Below are 19,961 nucleotides of genomic sequence, written 5' to 3' on the forward strand. Positions count from 1 at the left end.
TATATAGCAGTTTTGGAAGTATGGCCATTTTCACTATATTAATCCAGGAAGGTCATTCTAAACAGAAGGTTGAGCCCAAAAATACTGGGGGTGCTGTTAGATTAAAACTGAAATTCCATAGGCTGCAATTTAGTTTCTATGCTTTTGTAATTTTCTTATTTCAGTCTCTTGAATTCTTTAGGTTTTTTTATTTGTAATATATGACAATTATAAAAGAGAAAAGATTTTATTCTGGCCATCACAGAGTAGTTTATATTGATTGAATCCTTCCACTAAAAATAACTATAACAAGCAGACAAATAATAGCATAGTCATCTGAAGGCACTGGAAAGTGGCCAATGCAGATGACCTCTAAGAGAAGGTAGCCACATTAGGGCGAATATCACATTTATCCCGGCCCAGTTCATAGGCAGGAAACAGAGTATGCAGCAGTTCCATTGGGCTGAAGAGACAGAGTGGAACTAAAGTGGCCAGAATTGGGGGGCAAAAATCCCAGCGAACAGAGAATTGTAGAAAAGTGAACCCAGAAAGCTACACGCAATCAATCTCCCTTTGAGACGTATGCCAACTCCTAAGCTGTACAAGCACAGAGACTTCAAGAAAACAAAAAGAAGACTGTGGGTAGGAGTCTATGGATCTATACAAAGATCTTTGCAACCGTGTAGTTCTGAAGAGCTAGTGATACAAGATCTACCTAGGTGGACCAAAATACCCACTTTGAGATCCCCAAAAGACCAATGCTCAGTAATAGATGTAAAAATAGAATTAAACAATCTTAATAAAGCTTAAAACTAACCTTGACTGGATTAAAATAATTCACTTGTACCTGTCTGCCTCCTTTTTAGGAAGGACATAAAATAATCCTGAACCTCTAAAAGCTAATAATCAATATGCTAAAATAAGAGAAAAAGGAAATAATTTAAAAAATTTGATTTCCCCCCCAAAATAAAAGTTTAATAAAGAACAGAAATGAAAACAAATGGGGCCTGGGATTTAGCTCAGTGGTTTCATTGCCTGCTGTGCAAGTGCAAGGACCTGAGTTCGATCCCCCTGGTACCAAAAAAAAAAAAAAAAAAAAAAAGAAATGAAAACAAATAACAAGATAAAGCCTTAAATAAAAATTTTCAATAATTACATTAAGTGTTAATGGTTTATTACTCCAATTAAAAGACCATATTCCTTCTGGATATAAAATCAAAACCCCCATGCTGTTTATAAGAGATTCAATTTAAAGAACATGAAATTTAAAGAAAAAGAATGAAAAAATGTCATGCAAATATTAACCAAAAGAAACCAGGTCTGCCACATTAATGACAGACAACATAGATTTTCGGGCAAGAAATATTTCCAGAGGAAAAAAGGGAACATCTCACAATAATAAAAGGGTCAATTAACAGTAAGATAAGACAATTCAAAATTTGCATGCATCTAAGAATTTATAATTTGTACAAAAAGAACATAGGTTCAAAATATAATTAAGCAAAGCTGACAGAACTAGAAGAGTTAAATAAATTCATAATCATTAGTAGAGAATTTTAATACTTCTTTCAATAGCTAATAGCACAAACTCACAAAAATTCAGTAAGAATATAGAAGATTTGAACGACACAATTGTCCTAATTGAAGTACATAGAGCATTACACTTGACAACTACAAAATATGCATTGTTTTCAGAAGCACAAGAACACATAAAAACGGATCATATGGCTGGGTATGGTGGCACATGTCTATAAGCCTAGCACTCTGAAAGCCTGAAGTAGGAGGATTATAAGTTTGAGCTCAATCTGGACAATTTAGTGACTGAGCGAGAGCCTGTCTTGAAAATAAAATAAAATAAAATATCAAAAGGGCTAGGATATAGCTCAGTGTGAAGGTCCTAGATTCAATCTCTAGGTCTGGTTGGGGCAGAGGGATGGATCAAATACTAGACTATAAAAAAAACTCAACAAATTTGAAATGATACAAAGTATGTTCTCTGACTATGATGGAATCAAACTAAAAATGAATAACACTTAAGTTATTAGAAAACTCCCCAAACATTTGGCAATTATGCAACCCATTTTAAGATAACTTGTAGGTCTGAGAAAAAGTTGCAATGAAATGAGAGAACATTTTCAACTAATAAAAATGAAAATATGACATATTAAAATGTCTAGGTGCAGGTAAAGCAAGGGTTAAAGGGAAAAGCATAGGTTTAAATATATATGTTTAGAATAAGATTGAAATCCACATGGCCTAAGTTTCTACCTTAAAAAGGTATCAAAAGAACAACAAATTAAATCCAAAAAACTTTAGAAGGAAAGCAATAATTAAAGATAAGAGCAGATATTTTTTGAAATAGAAAACAAATGTAGAATAAGAAAAGTCTATACATTCTAAAAGTGACTTCAGGAGCCTTCCTTTATTTCTTAGTGAAGGTTTAATTTTTTCTTCTCAATGTATATACAGTTTATGTCCTTGTTTTATTGCACTGAACAAAGCAAGTACATTGGAATACAAATGGTGAGAAAGAATGTCCTTGGCTTTTTTTGTGCTTTTAGGAGAAAAGCATATAGTTTCTCATCATTAAGTATGATGTTATCAGTATGTGTTTTTGTAGATGTTCTTTATCAAGCTGAGGAAGTTCCTCTTTGTTCCTAATCTGCTGAGAGTTTTTATCAGAGTATGAGTGTTGTATTTTGTCAGATGATTTTCTGTATCAATTGATATGCTTTTTCTTCTTTAACCCATTGATATGGTGTATTATGTTGATTAATTTTTCAAATGTTGAAAGAACCATGCACATCTGGAATAAATCTCATTTGATCATGGTATGTCATTCTTTTTATACACTATTGAATTTAATTAATATAATTTTGTTGAGAATTTTTGCATCTATGTTCATAAGAGATATTGGTCTGTAGTTTTCTTTTTTGTAATAACTTTATCTGGTTTTGGTATTAAAGTAATACTGGTTACATGGAACAAGTTAACAAGTAAAGTTTGGTTTTTGAAAGTTCCTTTATGCCTTGGCTGTGCTGATGGGTACTATATCTGAGATGGAGGGTCCAGGAAGATCTGGTAGGAATGGAGCAAAAAATCAGGTAAAGGCCGTGAAACTAAGAATAATAGTGAGTAGCTTGTTGTTTTCTCCATTTTCAGGTAAAAATCTAGTCAGGAAGGTTATATGCAGATGTATGAATATTAAAATTAAAAATGGCCCAAAACCACCTTAAACAGTACATGATGTAAGATTTGAGAAAGGCATGTCTAAATTTCTTCTGCTAAACTAAGTTTTCTCTTTTTATAGCTTCTCCCACCTGGGTAGCTGAGGATAGAGGCAATGAACAGGTAAAACACTTCCACGCTTACTAAAACATTCAGCATTTTATGTACAGGAAAGAGGTAAACACACCACACTGAAACTCTATTAATTTAAGTTCTTGTAATTCTAAAGCACATTATTCTATTCAAGATTGATAAAGCATACCTTTGCAACAGGTAGACAGAGACTGCTAATAACATCAATGGTGTAAGCAAAATTGTTTTGGAGGTAGAAATGAAAGAAGTAATGATTTGGACTACTTGAAAAGAACAAGCACTTCAAGCTTGCTAGTAATTATGTTAAAGTCTCATTAAGTTGGACTTAACCAATTTGACATTTGTGCCAAAATTCAGTGCTAGTTCCAAATTTTACCTGGGCTAAACATATCTTTCTTCAAGTTGAAAAGATGTTCTAAGACTCCTTTGATTTCTCAAATATCATTAAGTACAAACTAATTATATTTTATAGAACATTCTCATGTTACAGAATATCCTATAAAATACAATTACAATTTATCATGAATAATATTTAAAAGAAAAACACTTTTTTAATAAACTAATTTTAAAATACATCTTAATTTTGGAAATAATAAAATTGAAAATTGTCCATTTTAGTATTAAAGAACCTATAGCCAACTATATTTTGCTACACTTCAGACTTGTATAGCCTAACTGCTTGATCTATCCACTTCTATTTCAATACCCCCTGAAACTCAATCCATTATTCCATTAGTCACTTCACCCAAATCTAGTTCCATTTCTCTTAGCCATTTCTATTCCCAATATCAAACTTTGTTCAAACAGAAAACCTGACTCCTTTTCTCTCACCCTCTGTATCCACTCACCTAGTCCTTTCCATTTTACCTCATGTATGTGTTTGATCCTATCCACTTCCTCACCTCCCTGCTGCTGCTCACACCAGAGGCCTCTGTCCTGGAAGCCTCCTATCGTTTGAGGTTCCCCTTCAAAATTCATGCTGAAATTTAGCTGCCATTGTAACAACAGAGGTGGAAGTTTAAGCTCTCATGATGAGATTAATATCAATATCTCAGGAATGGGTAAGTTTTCATAAGAATGGGTTGTTTGTTATAAAAGCAAATCTGGCCCTTTGTTTCTGACTCTTGCTCATAATTTTATTTTATTTTATTTTTTTGCCTTTCTGCCATGTTATGACACAGCACAAAGTCAGATGTTAGTGTCTTGCTCTTGAACTTTTTAACCTCAGAACTGTGAGAAATAAATTTATTTTCTTCATAAATTATCCAGTTTCAGGTATTCTATCATGGTAACACAAAATGAACCAAGACACTACCTCCCCTACTAATCATTGTTTTCTCCCTGTAGCTGGAGCAGTCTTTTCAAAACTATGCAGTCTTCTCAAAACTATGCAGTCTTCAGATTTTTTCAATGAATATCCAAGGTCCTTAGAATAAGGCATCAAATTCTTAGTGTAGTATTTGAGTCCCTTTGTAGGAGGAACTGGTACTTTTTGATAGGGACTTAGTCCTCTAGCATCACTGTACACCCCCGCCCCCTCCCCGCAGGAGAAACTCCAGGTATCCTGACTTCTTTTAGTTGTTTAAGTATTTACAGAGTGCTCTGCTCACTGCTGAGTCTCCTCTCTTCTCCTTTGTTTAACTTATATACGCACACCTTAAGGCCTCAGCTGAAAGGTCCTTCCTCAAGGGGCCCTTGATGATCCCCAGATCGGTCTATGTCCCTCTGCTCTGTGATCTCACAGCACAGTGGTCCTCAATTTTGTAAATGTCATAACACACTTCATGCTCATAATCATGCATTCAAACCCATCTTCCCTGACAGAGTACAAGCTGTGTATCTGCACTATGCTGCATGTCTGGTACATAACAAGCTCTCCTGGAAGTGCTAGTAAACACATTAAAGAATAAATGTTATGAAAGAATAAACATTCACATATGTGCCACATAAGAGACTAGATTCTGTAATCTCATTGCTGGGTTCATATTCTAATCTCCCCATTTATTAGAAAGGTGACAGGGCCAGGGATTTAGCTCAGTGGTTCTGCCACCTGCCTCACAAGCGCAAGGTCCCAAGTTCGATCCCTGGTACCAAAAAAGAAAAAAGAAAGAAAGAAAGAAAGGTGACATTAGCAAGACATTGTTAAATGGCATTGTCTCTTTGTGTTTCAATTTTTCCCTTTATAAATGGTTCTGACAAAGCTACTACTTCATGGGGCAGTTATAAAGAATGAATAAATTCATGCAAGTAAAAAGCACTTGGGATGTTATCTGGCATAAAGTAAGCACCCAACAAATACTAGTTAATATTATCTCATTTATCTGTCCCATGAATCCTATAAGGAATTAAAGTCAGTGAAGGGTAAAATATGATAAAAGTCCCCAGAATTTGAGGTTGATGTAACAAAAAGATTACTCTTAAGATGGAACTACCAAAAGTTAACATTAAAAAGCATGTATTCAGCCCCTAAGTGAAGTTGTTCTTCCTTCAGTGATGAATTGGATATAAACTGCTTTTAATGCCACTTTGGAAACCATCCAAAGGAACCAAGGCAGCAGGATGCATCTTCTGACCCAGATTCCAAGATTAAACGAGAAAATATACATGAGTAGCACTTAGCATATCATATAGCCTGATAAAGATCTGAAAAAATGTGTGTGGTATGATTACTGATATCATTACTAGAACATTTCTATTACCCAATCAATGGTATTGTAATCTGACTTTCTGAAGCAACACAACTGCTTATAATCAGAAGGACTTATTACAAGGACAGAGGAGTGAAAGCACTGGAAAGGCAGAAATTGGTGATGTTTATCCAGCACAATCCAAATTAGAGGGCTGTTCATGGGAGGCAAAAGAGGAAAACTTCATAGTACAGTTTCTCCTGTGATCCTACAAATCACTCGATCCTAATCATCAGTATGGCCCTGTGCTGCTATGTTAGTGGAAAATAATTTCTGTATTATAGTCCAGACAGGAAATAGGTGAACAAATAATCAAACAAATAAAAATACTATTGCATCTTGTGCTACAAACTGCTTTAGGTTTTAGGATTAAGTTCAATTCTCAGTATCCCCTATCCTGTACCTTCCCCACACACTCACACACACATAGATATGGCTCTAGATGGAAATGTAGAGATAATGTAGTAAGCAAGTGTTTGGTTTGTATATGTTAAACTTGAGAAGCATGTGAGATCTTTCAAAAGAAAGATCCAATTTAGATATATAGCAATGAAGCTTATTAGAGAGTTCCAGACTTCCCCAGACTAGTATACAAAAAGCTCTTAAAGACCTTGGGATTAGAGAAGTCACCTGAGGAGAGAATGTGGAAAAGAAACAAAGATGGCCACCAGTATCTGAGGTACATTCTCATCATCATCTTCCTACAGATTGTCAGCTCTGGATGGTTTCTCCATTGGAGTGACCTGACAGCCATCTCTTCATCCAAGGTGACTCCAGTAAGGAGCTACCCCAGACAAGCACCAAGACCATTTCATCTGTGACAGTTCTACTTTAAAATGCAACAGAGATTATTATCCCCATTGTACAGAGGAAAAAGAAAGACTATGAAAGTTTAAGTGGAGGGTGGGGGAAGGGGAAAGGGAAAAAAATAAGAACCAAGAGAGATTATATAAAGGTGCAAATTTCCAATGATGAATGTCATTATATTGTATACCTAAAATGTACCAATAAAATTAATTTTTAAAAAAGTTTAAGCGGTTTGGTTGAAAGGGTAGAATCAGTGAGTGACACAACTGAGACAAAAGTCACGGTCCATAATCACAGGTAAGTGTTCTTTTCACCTTTCAGGAGTAGATGCCTACAGTCCTCATAAACTTTTTTTTTAATGTAAAATGTATGATCAGGGTGGAAAGACCATAGAACAAAGAAAATACTTGGGCAAAATTAAATTGTAAATGCATGGGAAGAAGAGATCATTATGAACTCAGAATGTTAATAAAGGATGTATGGGCATATGGCCTGTGAAGAACAAGGAGTTAGAGTAGGTGAAGAGAAGGGGAAAGTCTCAGATTTAAAGACATAATGAACCAAAGTGCAGGGGACACAAGGGACACAGTGAGGAGTCAGCCCTCACCAGAAAGGAGCTGATGACGCGTGGGCTTCATTTCACACAGCAGTTCTAAGAGATCAGCAATTCTTGGTGCAGAGGATTAGCAGGACATGTCAAGGGCAGGCGAGGATGTGGAGGCAGCACACCCATCCTGGACCAAGCGATCTGGTCGGTGAGCAGGGGAAACATACTTGGATAGCTAGGGTAGGGCTGGATTATGCCTTTCTGGACAGCCAGACCAAAAACACTGGATCTAATTTAGTAGTCTGCAAAGATTATTGAAAGGGGAAGAAATTTTTTTAAATCTTCAGGAATATTGATATGCTACATAAGATAAAGAGGAGAAGAAATGGAACTAGCTTGATATAAATCAGAAGCCTTTCAAACTTTCCTTAGCAGGGAATCCTTTCTACAAATGAAATCTAATGGGAAGTTCTAACAGCATAAAGCACAGGGGAAGAAAATCAGTCTTCTTATGGCAGTTTATTTTATAGCTTTCAACATATAATATGTATTATAATAGTCAATAAAAGCACACAAAAGGCTGATTATATAAACACAAAAGTTTTAACCCTGGGGGTGGAAGACAGTTGCATCTTGTACTAGTTTTAGCATCCAAGCTTCCAATTCACTTCTGAATTTTATTTTGCTTGTACAATAGCAAAAAAGGCCTTATTCACCTAAATAATACTTGAATAGGGTAATTTTTGTTTTGCCTTTTACAATCTGCCTGCAATCATAGTGTACTCGTCAATTAAATTAAACTTGAAGGTACTACTGTAGATATTTTTCTTCACAAAATTATAAATAGTAAGAATACCAAAGTAATTGGGGGGGAGGTACTGGAGATTGAACTCTGGTCCTTGCGCATGCGCAGCAGGCGGCGAAACCACTAAGCTAAATCCCCAGCCCTCAAAATAAATTTTTTAAAAGCACGGTCATTGGCACTGTGGGATTTGCATGACAAGCCATAGTATAGGTCATCTGCTATAGCACAGTTACTGTAACATACCGCACACTGTAGTATCAGGTGTGCCGGCGCCTGGAAGACACTCTGGTGTCTGGCAGGACATTTACACAATCAAAGCACCTATGCAGTAGTAGTGGCTTCATTTGCAGTTTTATGTGAGCAGATGTGTACAGTGCAGAAAAGAGCAATCTGGGCTGGGGATTTAGCTTAGTGGTTTCGCCGCCTGCTGTGCAAGTGCAAGGACCCGAGTTCGATCCCCAGTACCCACCCCCACCCCCCCACCCCACCCCCGGCCAAAAAAGAGCAATCTACAGCTTCAACTTTCCCAGTATAGAAGAAATTAGGCTTTGCATTTGTGCTTGAGTCTGCAGCATAATTTTTTAAAACTTGGATTGTCCTTAAGAAAAGTGATAGGGGGAGTGAGTGCAATGTCTGTGGTTTTTTTCCGGCTAATAGAAGAGTATCCATTATTCTCCATTATTTATTTACTGATAGGCATGGTTTAACACAAATCATTTATAAACCAAGTGAGCAAATTCCCTTCCATAATACAAAGGTATTCCATATTACATACCTAATAGTTGAAGGGATTTTGTATTTAATAGGGGATTGAAAAAGTGCTAATAATTCTCTTCAGGTTGAAGAAAGGTTTTGTGGATGATTTATACTCAAGAAATTTCAGTACTCTATAAGGAGCAAAAAAATGTGGAGAATACGATGTTATGTACTTTTAAACATATTTGGGTCTGTTTTAATATTGCCAGAGGTTTGTTTTTATGGCTTGGTCAGGAAAGGAATATTTAGAAGTACAGAAAACTATTTACACTTACTGGGATCATAAATTAAATTCTATTTTTAAAGTTACAAAATAAAATGTCTAATTGTTCTTGAGATGGAATTACTAATCTTCTAAGCAAATTAATAATAATTCTCTTTTCTTTGATTAGTAGTTGATGAGCTCATATTAAAGAAACTAAATTAAACATAGAAATCAGTACTATTTACAAACTTGGATGATTAAATTTCATGAAACATTTTAAATTGCATTCATAACACAGTCAATTTTTATTTTAAATATTTCAAGTCCCTGCAGAGCAAACATCAACTAATGAGCAAAACCTCCCCCAAGTACTTAAATAACTTTTATAAATCTAACACATTAAATGTATCAATTTGGCAAATTAATCTTCTTAAACATTCCAACTCCCCAGAAAAAAATTAATACCGAAAGAAAGAGAACATGATGTGATAGTGGAATGATGATATATAGTCTTAAAGACGTTCCATTAAAAATTGACTGAAGAGCCGGGGATTTAGCTCAGTGGTTCTGGTGCCTGCCTTGCAAGCGCAAGGTTCCGAGTTCAATCCCTGGTACCAAAAAAAAAAAAAAAAAAATTGACTGAAAGTTCTGGTATTTTGGTTCTCTGAAATCTGAATCACCAGCATCCTTCAACATACCCATGCCCACCCTGGACCTGCATCTGCTATGAAAATTTTAGAAAGGCTCTCCGATTCCTGATGTTGTCCATATCTCTCCCAGACTCCCTACTGCTCCTTCCTCACCCCAGGTCTTACACCCTCTACCCACCTGTGAGTTGCTCGTGTGAATGCAGAGAAGAGCTGGGATGCAGATGTGACAGAACTAATGGAGTTTCCCTTGTAAATAACTCCCATGGAGCAAATCTTTAGAGAGTATAGATAACCAAGGCTTAGGAGGATAACCGTAGTGAGGAGACTGTAGGAAGAGAAGCATAAAAAAAAGAAATGATAGCATTTTATAACTATGTCTAGGACAATAGAACAAAGTCATAAAATTTACCTTTTCCCCCTAGAAACCATGGTCTAGGTTTTACCTTCTACCATAATACACACACACACACACGTGTGTGTGTGTGACGTGTATGTGTAAATGAAATGCCTTAAAATAGAAATATGCTGCTGAATATATACTTTCAAAATCTGACTAGAATGTGGTGAGATTTTAACTAAAACTATTTACAGGTTCGTTGCAGGATTTTGATAGAGACTTTTTAAAAATAGTTACTGCCTTGAACAACACACACACACACACACAGACACAAATCAACCTTTAAAAAACCAATAGTGGATGTATAGATAGATAGATGATAGATAGACAGACAAATAGAGATAGAAGTATATGTCTAGCACTGTGTAAGAAGTGGTGAAAGTTGTAGGAGAAATTCAGGGCTGCTTTGAGGAGATGAGACTAACCCACATATAGCAATAAGAACAATTTAAGATGGTATGCAATCACATGCTAAGCAAAGAGTAACATTGTAGGTAGAGGAGGAGATGAGAAAAGAAAGGTGGCAAGACATGGTTGAAGAACTCACATTGGGATTTACAGAATACATAGACATGGGCTAATCTCATACAGCAGGTAGGACACAGATCCTAACCCACACACAGAGCCTTCTGAATACCTTAAAGGAAAGGCCCAGTAGGGAAACTGATGGGCTAAGTTGACTATTTTGCATAAAAATATTAGAACACATGGTCTGACACATGGCCTAACAACAGGAAAGTATGTTTTAATTGGAGTTGTCCCAGAAAATCTAGAGCATATGGCTATTTTATTTACAGGCCAAGAAAATCTTAATTATAAGAGAAGCTGAACTGACCAACCTTAGTTTGACATAGCCATTGCCATCTCAGAAGCTGCTAACCTACTTTCACACAGTCATCAGCTTTGTGTTTTTAGGCTTTCTCTTAATATTTTCAGAGAAAAAGTCAGTGTCTGAACAACAGAAGATAAGCCAGAGAAATTCTGTTCTATTCTTAAATTATATTCTTTAATATTCTCTCAGTTGCTTCACATTATTCTTACACTAGGCAGGCTATAAATAATGAATGTAAAAATGTTTCTTTTATCTGAGGTAATAAAAATAAAATTCAATTTAAAGTTTCCTTCCCTTAAAGGAAAAGGGAACATCCATGCCCTGTAAATTTCCCAGGCTTGTTAGCAGAGCTCTTCATATTGAAAAATATGTTTTAAACTACCAAGATTGTTATATGTAATTTTGCCCTTTACTTCCCTGATGTCTCACTGTTTTTCTCATTAGCAGTTTGCTGTTTGAAATAAAATATGTGCCAGAAGTTTCCTTATCCAGTTTTGCAATTTAAAAATGTTAGCAATTATCGGGAAAGAAAAAGTTTTAAGGGCTTTAACTCAAGTCTTGGCAGGTTAAACCATCTTCTATTTCATCTTTATGCCTGTCCCAGAGCAGAGATCACTTGCCAACGCATTCTCAATATTATTAAGGAAATGCACATTTTGTGCTTTTATAGTTAGTGAACGCATTGACCATGATGATGTAATCATTGCTGGTGGACAACAACAAGGTCACACGTTTGAGCAACTCTTTTTCTTTACTTCTTAAACAGAATCTTAAATGAATCTTAAAATACATATGTCTCTGATTACAGAAAAAAGATATTTTTAACTTGAATTTTTTAGGCAATAGATTTGTTTTTTTTAATATAATCTTCAATTATTGAGTCCTCAAGAAAACTTGGGTATCTTTATAAAGACTGAACCTGATTTTCATAGCCTCAGCTACTAAGCACCTAAACATATAATGATAGAAAGGAAATGTTTTACAACCATTAAAATAAAAACATTACATTCAACCTTAAGAAGAAAGGAAATTCAAGCCCTTGCTACAACATTGATAAAATCTGAAGAGATGCTAAGTGCAAAAAGCTAGATGCAACTTAGACAAATACCATTATGATTATACTAAATGAGATACCTACAGTAGTCAAATTCACAGGGACAGTAAGTAGAATGGCAATTGCCAGAAACTGGGAGGAGAGGGAATGGAGACTTGTTTAATGACACTGAGTTTCAAAAGGAAAGATTCTGGAGGTAGTGGTGATGGTTGTACCACAATGTGAATGCACTTACTGTTTATATATTGTAGGAACTGTATATTTTAAAATGGTTATACATATTTTACCACAATTTTTGAAATAAAAATATCATTATAATAAAAATATAATTATTTTAGCACAATTTTTGAAATAAAAATATAATTCTGAAGAGACTTCTATATACTGATGTTTCTGGTTATCCACTTGGATAAAAATCCTGTTTCTATCCCAGACCTGGTCTGATGCTGACAGATAAATTTTCCATGGCCTTTGAAGAATTGAGTACTCAATAAATGCAAGTGGTAGCAGTAGTGTGACAGTAATTTCCCTGGTCTCTTTATATTCAGCCTCTGTCTTTTTTTTTTGGTATCTGGGATCAAACTCAGGACCTTGCACTTGCGAGGCAGGTGGCAGCACCACTGAGCTAAATCTCTGGCCTTCCCTGGTCTCTTTATAAAAGTAAATATCAATATCAATTTAAATGCTCTTTTTTATTAACAATAATAGCTAAGTTCTTAAATGTTTGCTATATACTGAGTACTGGTCTAAGTATTAAAATCCTCCATTATACATAAATACCACAAACTCAAAGTATAAATGATTTAAAAAACAAAATAAAAGATAGACAATAGGAAACAGGAGGGTAGATCTTTTGCAAATGGGAATGGAATCTAGAGAGGGAGGTATGGGGGAGGGAAGGGGATAAAATGAATTAAGATATGCTAAGTACAGGTAGCTACTCCCTTTGGTGAATATAAACAATATGTACTGCAAATGTGTGCTAATAAAAAATAAATTTTAAAAATCCTCACAACAACCTTGTGGGATTTTAAACTGTATATAATTTAATTAGTTTCAGAGATAATTTACCCTCTGTTACCAGCCAGGAAGTAGCAGAGCTGGGGTATTAATCATGCCATCTGGCTCCAGTGCCTACACTTTGCAGCATTTGTCTAAAGCTAGGTTTTTAGAAAACATAAGAGAATAGTATAAGTATTACTATTTTCATGGATAAAGCTCTTTGTTCAGTCTTTGATTTTTTCAATAAACATTTAGTATGTTGTAAGCAATGGGCCAGGAGGTAGAGATTAATAAAAATAGAACATAGTTTTACAATCTGATAGAGAGAAATAAGTGAAAGATACAAAAGAAGTTGTGATAAAGAACACTAATAATGATAAAGAGGAAGGGCTCAGTTCCACTTGGAATGGGGGCACTTTGTCTATTTATTCTCTCTTGAATACTCTGGGAAACATCTTTAATTTTACAAGTATAACATAAATAAAATGGGTGACATAATAAAGTAGAACAAATATCAGGAGATACTTGAAAATACAAGATAAAAGAACACACTCCAAATGGTCTAAATTAACACAGAGACCAGCCACAACAGCTAGTTTACAAGGTAGGGAAGAGTAATTGGGGAGAGAATAATTAAAAGGACCGATGCAAGTAATATGTAGCATATATTCTAAAATAGTAGACAACCTATGAAAGAATTTAAGGACATGTGCCTTACTGCCAATGAGTCTAAAACAGAGCAACACAGAAAAACATTTTTCAAGCAATAATTCATAAGGGCAAATGCACATAATGCACAAGATAAGTTAAGTGTTAGGGAACAACTCAGAGGAAAAACAAAATTTGAGAAGATGGAGGTTCAATTTTTTAAAATAAAAGAAGAGCAAGGGTATTGCATACTGGGAAGAGCAATCATGGAGTCATGGTGTTAGAACAAACTAAGTCCCATAAGCCTAGCACAATAACTTTAAGAAGACATATATGTACATGCATGTATATGTATATATGGACATATACACAATGTGTGTAGTATGGTGTGTGCAATATTTGAGAGTTGCTGTGTGTTTTATAGTGAGTGTGACTGTGTATAAGGACTATTCACAGATGACTTGGAGGAATCCAAGAGAATGAGAAACACTTATAAGTTAATTGGAAGAACACCCAAAAAATCCTCCCAAAGTTGTACGAATTTTAATTTTGCTAGCCATAGAAAAGAGAGTCACTGAAATTGGATGGATCCAACAAGCCAGAAACTGAGCTTTAAATAGATGAAAGTCAAATGTTTATATTATTAAAATGTCATCCACAAAAGGGCTCAAAGTTGTCATTGAGTACTCACTATTGACTCTGTAGACTTTGGGTAACTGACTAAAGCTAAGTCTGGAGACAGCATATGGGAAAAGGGCAAGAAAGCAAGAGCCCATCAAAGACAGAGAGTCAGTACTGCAAAGTCTTATAATAGCAGGTCTCGAGCATGGCACACATCATTGCACCAGGACCTACTGTAAATGTTCTCAGAAGGTTCACTCATTTCATCTCTACCATCCTCCTGGAGGTGGGAAGTAGTGAAGTTCTCTCCAGAGTCCAGGGCCTTAATCACACAACTATTCCACTTTTGTTTTGTTTCTCAAGTGATTATGCAAAATGCTGTCTCTTCTTAGAATGGAAGTACAATGAGTGGTATATATGAATGCAATCTTAAGGATCTGTTTTATTTTTAATGAATATGTTTGTAGTCTGCCACGTGAGATGAAGAATTTGAGACCAAATGAAAGGTTTATAGGAAGTAGATTATGAATTTAGTTAAGACTCTCTCTATATAGTACCATAATAAAGTATTCTTCTGAACTTTGACTATTATTGAAAACAAGTCACAGACAAGTTATTACCCTGGACAGAATTTATTCCCCAGATTTCTTTTTGTTTACAGCTCCAGAGACTTAGAACCAGCCAAGCTCTTCTTGAGAATCATGACATACTCATCTGAGAACTCAGCAGCTATCAATTTACACCCCAGTCTGTTCCCTGAAATATAATGAATGGATTTGTAATATCAGGGATCAAAGAATAAATATTCACTCTCTGACACTCTGAAAAGAAGATAAATTTTAAATGTCAGTTGCATTACATCATAACTAGATGAAAATTTGTTTCATTCCTGGTAATCTGTTAAAATTAAGAAACACACCAAAAGAAAGAAAATTGAAATCAGCAAGTATAGAATTAAACATAACACTGTTTTCTAGAAATTAACAATACTGCTCAGACTGGTCTTTCTAGCCTTTCCTTCTGATGTAATTGCTAGATGTTATGGGCTGAGATGTATAACCCAAAATTCATAATTTAAAATCTTAACTCCCAGTACTTTACAATGTAACTACCTTTGGAGATAGTCTCTACTGAAGTATTTAAGTTAAATTACTCATTAGGATGGGCCCTAATCCAATACAACTGGTGTCATTATAAGAAGAAATTTGGACACAGATACACACAGAAGAAAGATGATGTGAAGACAAAAGGAGCAGGCCATCATCTGCAAGCCAGGAGGAGAGGTATAGAAAAATCCAACCCTATCAACACCTGAGCTTGGACATCTAGCCTCCAGAATTGTGGGAAAGTTAATTTCTGTTATTTTAAGCTATGTAGTTTGTGTCAGCCTTAGAAAACTAATTCCCTATATGGAAGCTCATGGAGGGTCAGCATATATCCAGGTGTCTGCGTGGCCCTTGTAGTACCAGAACATATTGAGCCTTAGTAAATACTATTTAATGAATAATTGACTGTATCTAGATATTTTGGCCCATTTTACTGGAGTACAGGTATTTTGCCATTACAAAAAATGATTAAAGAGAACTTTCTTTCATTATCAAAAAATAATTTTAACCAGGTATGGAGGCATATTTCCGTAATTCCAGAACCTCAGGAGGCTTAGGTAGGAGGACCACAAATTCAGAAGTCTGAGGACAATCTAGACAACTTAGTGAGAATTTGTCTCAAAAACAAACCAGAGCTGGGAATGTAGTTAAGTGGCAAAGAGCTTGCCTAGCACAAGTTCAATCCTCAGTATTAAAAAAATAAAATGAAACAAAAACAAACATACAAATACTTTCAATTCAGATTTTTAAAATAATGCTTACCTGTTGTAAAAAAAAAATAGCATAAGGAAGAAAAAAGGGAGTACTAATACCCTGCCACCCAGAGATAACTTTTCTAGAGATAACACTTTCTAGTCTTTTTCTATACACATGCAGTACATATTTAAACAGTAGAAATAACATTGTACCACTTATCATGTAGCATTTTCCTCACATCATTAAAAATTCTTCAAAAACATTTTAAATAGCTATGAAAGTTATTCTGTCATATATATCTTTCATAATTGAAATCGCCAGGCATGGTGGCACACACCTATAATCCCAGGATTCAGGAGACACACAGCACACAGGAGTTCAAGGCCAGCCTGGGCTATATAGTGAGTTAAAGATCAACCTGAACTACACAGTGAGTCTCTGTCTCAAAAAAAAAAAAAAATTGAAATCCTTGTAGACAGACATTGAGGTGTTTCTACCTTTTTCTATCATAATTAGCATCGCAATAAATATCATTGTGTGAGAAAGGTTTTATCTACTATTCTGAATTTCTTCAAAGATGATAAGCACTACAATTATTGATTCAAAAGGTATAGCTATTATTAAGGCTTTTGATATACAACCTTCTAATGCTTTTTGAAAAATTAAACTAACTTGTATTCTACAAACCATAGAATTTCTCATTGCACTTTACTATAAACACTACTTTTACAAATCTTGCTAACAAATAAGATAAAATGGAATTTTAGTGTCATTTTAATTTGCATCTTTTGAATATTAACAACTTTTCATTTTACCCCACACATTGACCATTTATAATTTTGCCTTTTGAATTTCCTGCATGTGTCTTTTGAAAGTGGCTTCTTTGAACACTTTTGATGAAGTAGTTTTCTAGTTAGGACTCTACTATAATATTGCCTGACCTTCAACCATGGGTTTCTACTCCTGAGTTAGTAAGACTATACATTTTATAGCCATCCCGTCCCAGGATCTTATCATGGCTGACACACCAAAATGAAATCTTCACTCTTCTGAATAGACAAGAAAACTTGTTCCAGTTATTTTCCTTCTACTAACAAAATTTTGATGCATCAAATGCATGTGAATCTATTTAAGTCTGAAATTTTATTTAAATCTGAAATCAGTTTTTTTTGTAGAATTAAAAGGAAGTTTTCACTTACAAAAAACAGAACTTTTGAGAGGAAAGCAGGTGTACTTTCTTTTTCCAACATAATTTTGGCATAAATATACCTACTTCCTAGCTTCATTTATTAAATTCAGGACAAAGAAAGAATTATAAACACACATATTTTCCAATTTATTTATTCCCAAATTCACATTCATAGTAAAACAAAATGCTGTATCTTGAATAAAACTTAGAAGTCTTTTAACTAAGAAATTATATATTCAGATAGAAATTTTTTCCATAGAAGTGTTTTTGAAAACAGTTCATGGCCAGAGCTCAGTTTTAGAAACAGAAATGTATGAGAGAGGTTAGAACTTGCAGGATTTTGGTGATAATGAATAGGCAGGAGGAGACAGGTGAGTACAGCATTGTGTGAAAGGATCGTGCATCTCGGAAGCCATGGTTGTGGTTCCTTCCTCCTGCTCACTTGATCCGCCCTCACCCATCCTAGCTTTTTTTTTCTCAGAGTGCAGGAGGTGTCTCTAGGCCTTTCCAAAGCTGATCCCCCTGCTGCACCCTCTACCCTTGTTTCTCTGGATGTCACCTGTCTCTTCCCTCTCTTGTGCTGTCATCCTTCTCTCTCCATCTGGCTCTCAAACTAAAAATACATTAGATTTTCCCTTCCTAAAAAAAGCCTCGTTCTAGTCTTTCTTAGCTAACATCACCTAATTTGTCCCCTTTTCAAGCTCCTTGAAATGTACACTTTGTTTTCACTTTCCTCTAATTTCCTTCCCATGCACATACACCAAGGCAACTGCTGTTCTTACTCTATTCCCACCTTTGATTAGGTTTGCCTGTTCTTGAACTTTGTATAAATGACTCAAAGAGTACACTCTTGTGTGCCCGGCTACTTTATGCATTTAATCTTTTTTTTACTGTAGTAATATATATGTAACATAAGGAGTTAGCCATGTAAGCATACAGTTCAGTGGCACTGGGTACAAATTGTTGCACAACCATCACCAGCATCCATCTCCTAAATTTATTTATCTTCTCAAATTGGGAAACTCTATGCTCATTAAATAATAACTCTTCATATTTCCCTTCTCTCTACCCATGGTAACTTCTTTTCTACTTTGGCTCTATGATTTGCCTTTTCTAGGTCCCTCATATAAGCAGAATCATACAATATCTGTCCTTTTCTGTCTGGCTTATTTCACTTTTCATAGCGTTTTCAAGATTCATCCCTGTTGTAGCAAGAATCAGAACTTAATTCATTTTTCAGGCTGAGTAATATTCCTTCATATATACCACTTTTTGTTTTTCCACTCATTCATTGATGGATATGTGGAGAAAGAAAAGACTTACATCTTTAAAATTGTGGTTAAGATAACACATAACAAAATTTGCCATGGTAACTATTTTTAAAATAGACTTTATTTTTGAAGCAGCTTTAGGTTTATAACAAAACTGATCAGAAGGTGCTGAGATTTTTGAGTTACCCCTAGCACACCTCTGCCCCCCACCCATACAACTTCCCCCACTATTAAAATCCTGCGCCAGAGCAGTACACTTTTATGATAAGAGAAAAACTTTAGACAAAACAAATTTGAGTGCCTAGCATAGTAGCTCAGTCTAAGCCAACAATCTCCTTTAAATTTTATCTAAGTTATAATCAATGAATCTATATTGACAAATCATTATCACCCAGACCCCATGGCTTACATTAGGGTATAATCTTGTACATTCTGTGGCCTTTGACAAATGGATAATAACAAGTATTCACCATGATTGTACATACAGAGTAATTTCACTGCCCTAAAAATCCTGTGTGCTCCACACACACTCATAACATGGGCAAATCTTACTGCCTCCATAGTTTCGCCTTTTCCAGGATGCCATGTAATTGGAATAATACATTAGTGTAATTTTCACATTGGCTTCTTTTACTTAGCAACCTTACTTCAGTATACCTGAAATTCCTCTATGTCTTTTCACAGTTTGATAGCTCTTTCTTAGTGCTGAGTATTCCATTGTGTAGATATACCATAGTTTGTTTTTTCATTCAACCACTAAAAGACGTCTTTATTATTTCCAAGTTTTGGCAATTATGAATAAAGCTTCCATAAGCATCCATGTGCAGACTTTTGTGTAGATATAGGTTTTTAACTCTTGACAATAATTTCTGGACTGTATGGTAAGATTAATTTCTGGATTATATGGTAAGATTATTTTTAGTTTTGTAAGAAACTACCAAACTGTTTCAAAATGGCTGTACCATTTTACATTTCTCTAGGAATGAGTGTTCTTGCTGCTTCTTTAATAAAAGAAAGAATTCTAGATTTCATTAAAATTAAAAACTTTCATTCTACAAAAGACTGTTAACAGAATGAGAAGTCAAGTCATAAACTTGGGAAAAAATATTTGTGAAATATATATCTAACAGAGGACTCATGTCCAAAATATACAAAGAACTGGGGCTGGGGATTTAGCTCAGTGGTGCCGTGCCTGCCTTGCAAGTGAAATGTCCTGAGTTCAATCCCCAGTTCCAAAAATAAATAAATACACACATACACACACACACACACACACACACACACACACACACAGAACTCTTAACACTCAACAATAAGAAAGTGAACAACCCAAATAAAAAATAGACAAAAGACCTAACAGACATCTCACCAAAGAAGATATACAATGG

The 19,961-nt window shown here is 35.1% G+C and overlaps 2 long non-coding RNA genes across 2 annotated transcripts in view; one reads left to right on the forward strand and one right to left on the reverse strand.

Moving 5' to 3' along the window:
• Nucleotides 1-2,656: 2,656 nt before the first annotated feature.
• Nucleotides 2,657-7,046, forward strand: LOC147822272 (uncharacterized). Its single transcript, XR_015445902.1, has 3 exons — nucleotides 2,657-2,810; nucleotides 3,290-3,330; nucleotides 6,695-7,046. It is a non-coding gene; the product is annotated as an uncharacterized LOC147822272 (long non-coding RNA).
• Nucleotides 7,047-8,642: 1,596 nt separating this feature from the next.
• Nucleotides 8,643-19,961, reverse strand: part of LOC147822273 (uncharacterized) — a 43,244-nt gene continuing 31,925 nt past the window's right edge. The window contains exons 2-3 of the long non-coding RNA XR_015445901.1: nucleotides 9,936-10,082; nucleotides 8,643-9,715 (exon numbers count right to left, since the gene is read on the reverse strand). This is a non-coding gene — a long non-coding RNA (uncharacterized LOC147822273). The remainder of the gene's footprint in view (nucleotides 9,716-9,935; nucleotides 10,083-19,961) is intronic.

Source organism: Heterocephalus glaber, unplaced genomic scaffold, assembly GCF_053883595.1.
Source record: "Heterocephalus glaber isolate CG9 unplaced genomic scaffold, H.glaber_assembly_v1.0 deba00001666, whole genome shotgun sequence".
In the NCBI taxonomy this organism is placed as follows: Eukaryota; Metazoa; Chordata; class Mammalia; order Rodentia; family Bathyergidae; genus Heterocephalus; species Heterocephalus glaber.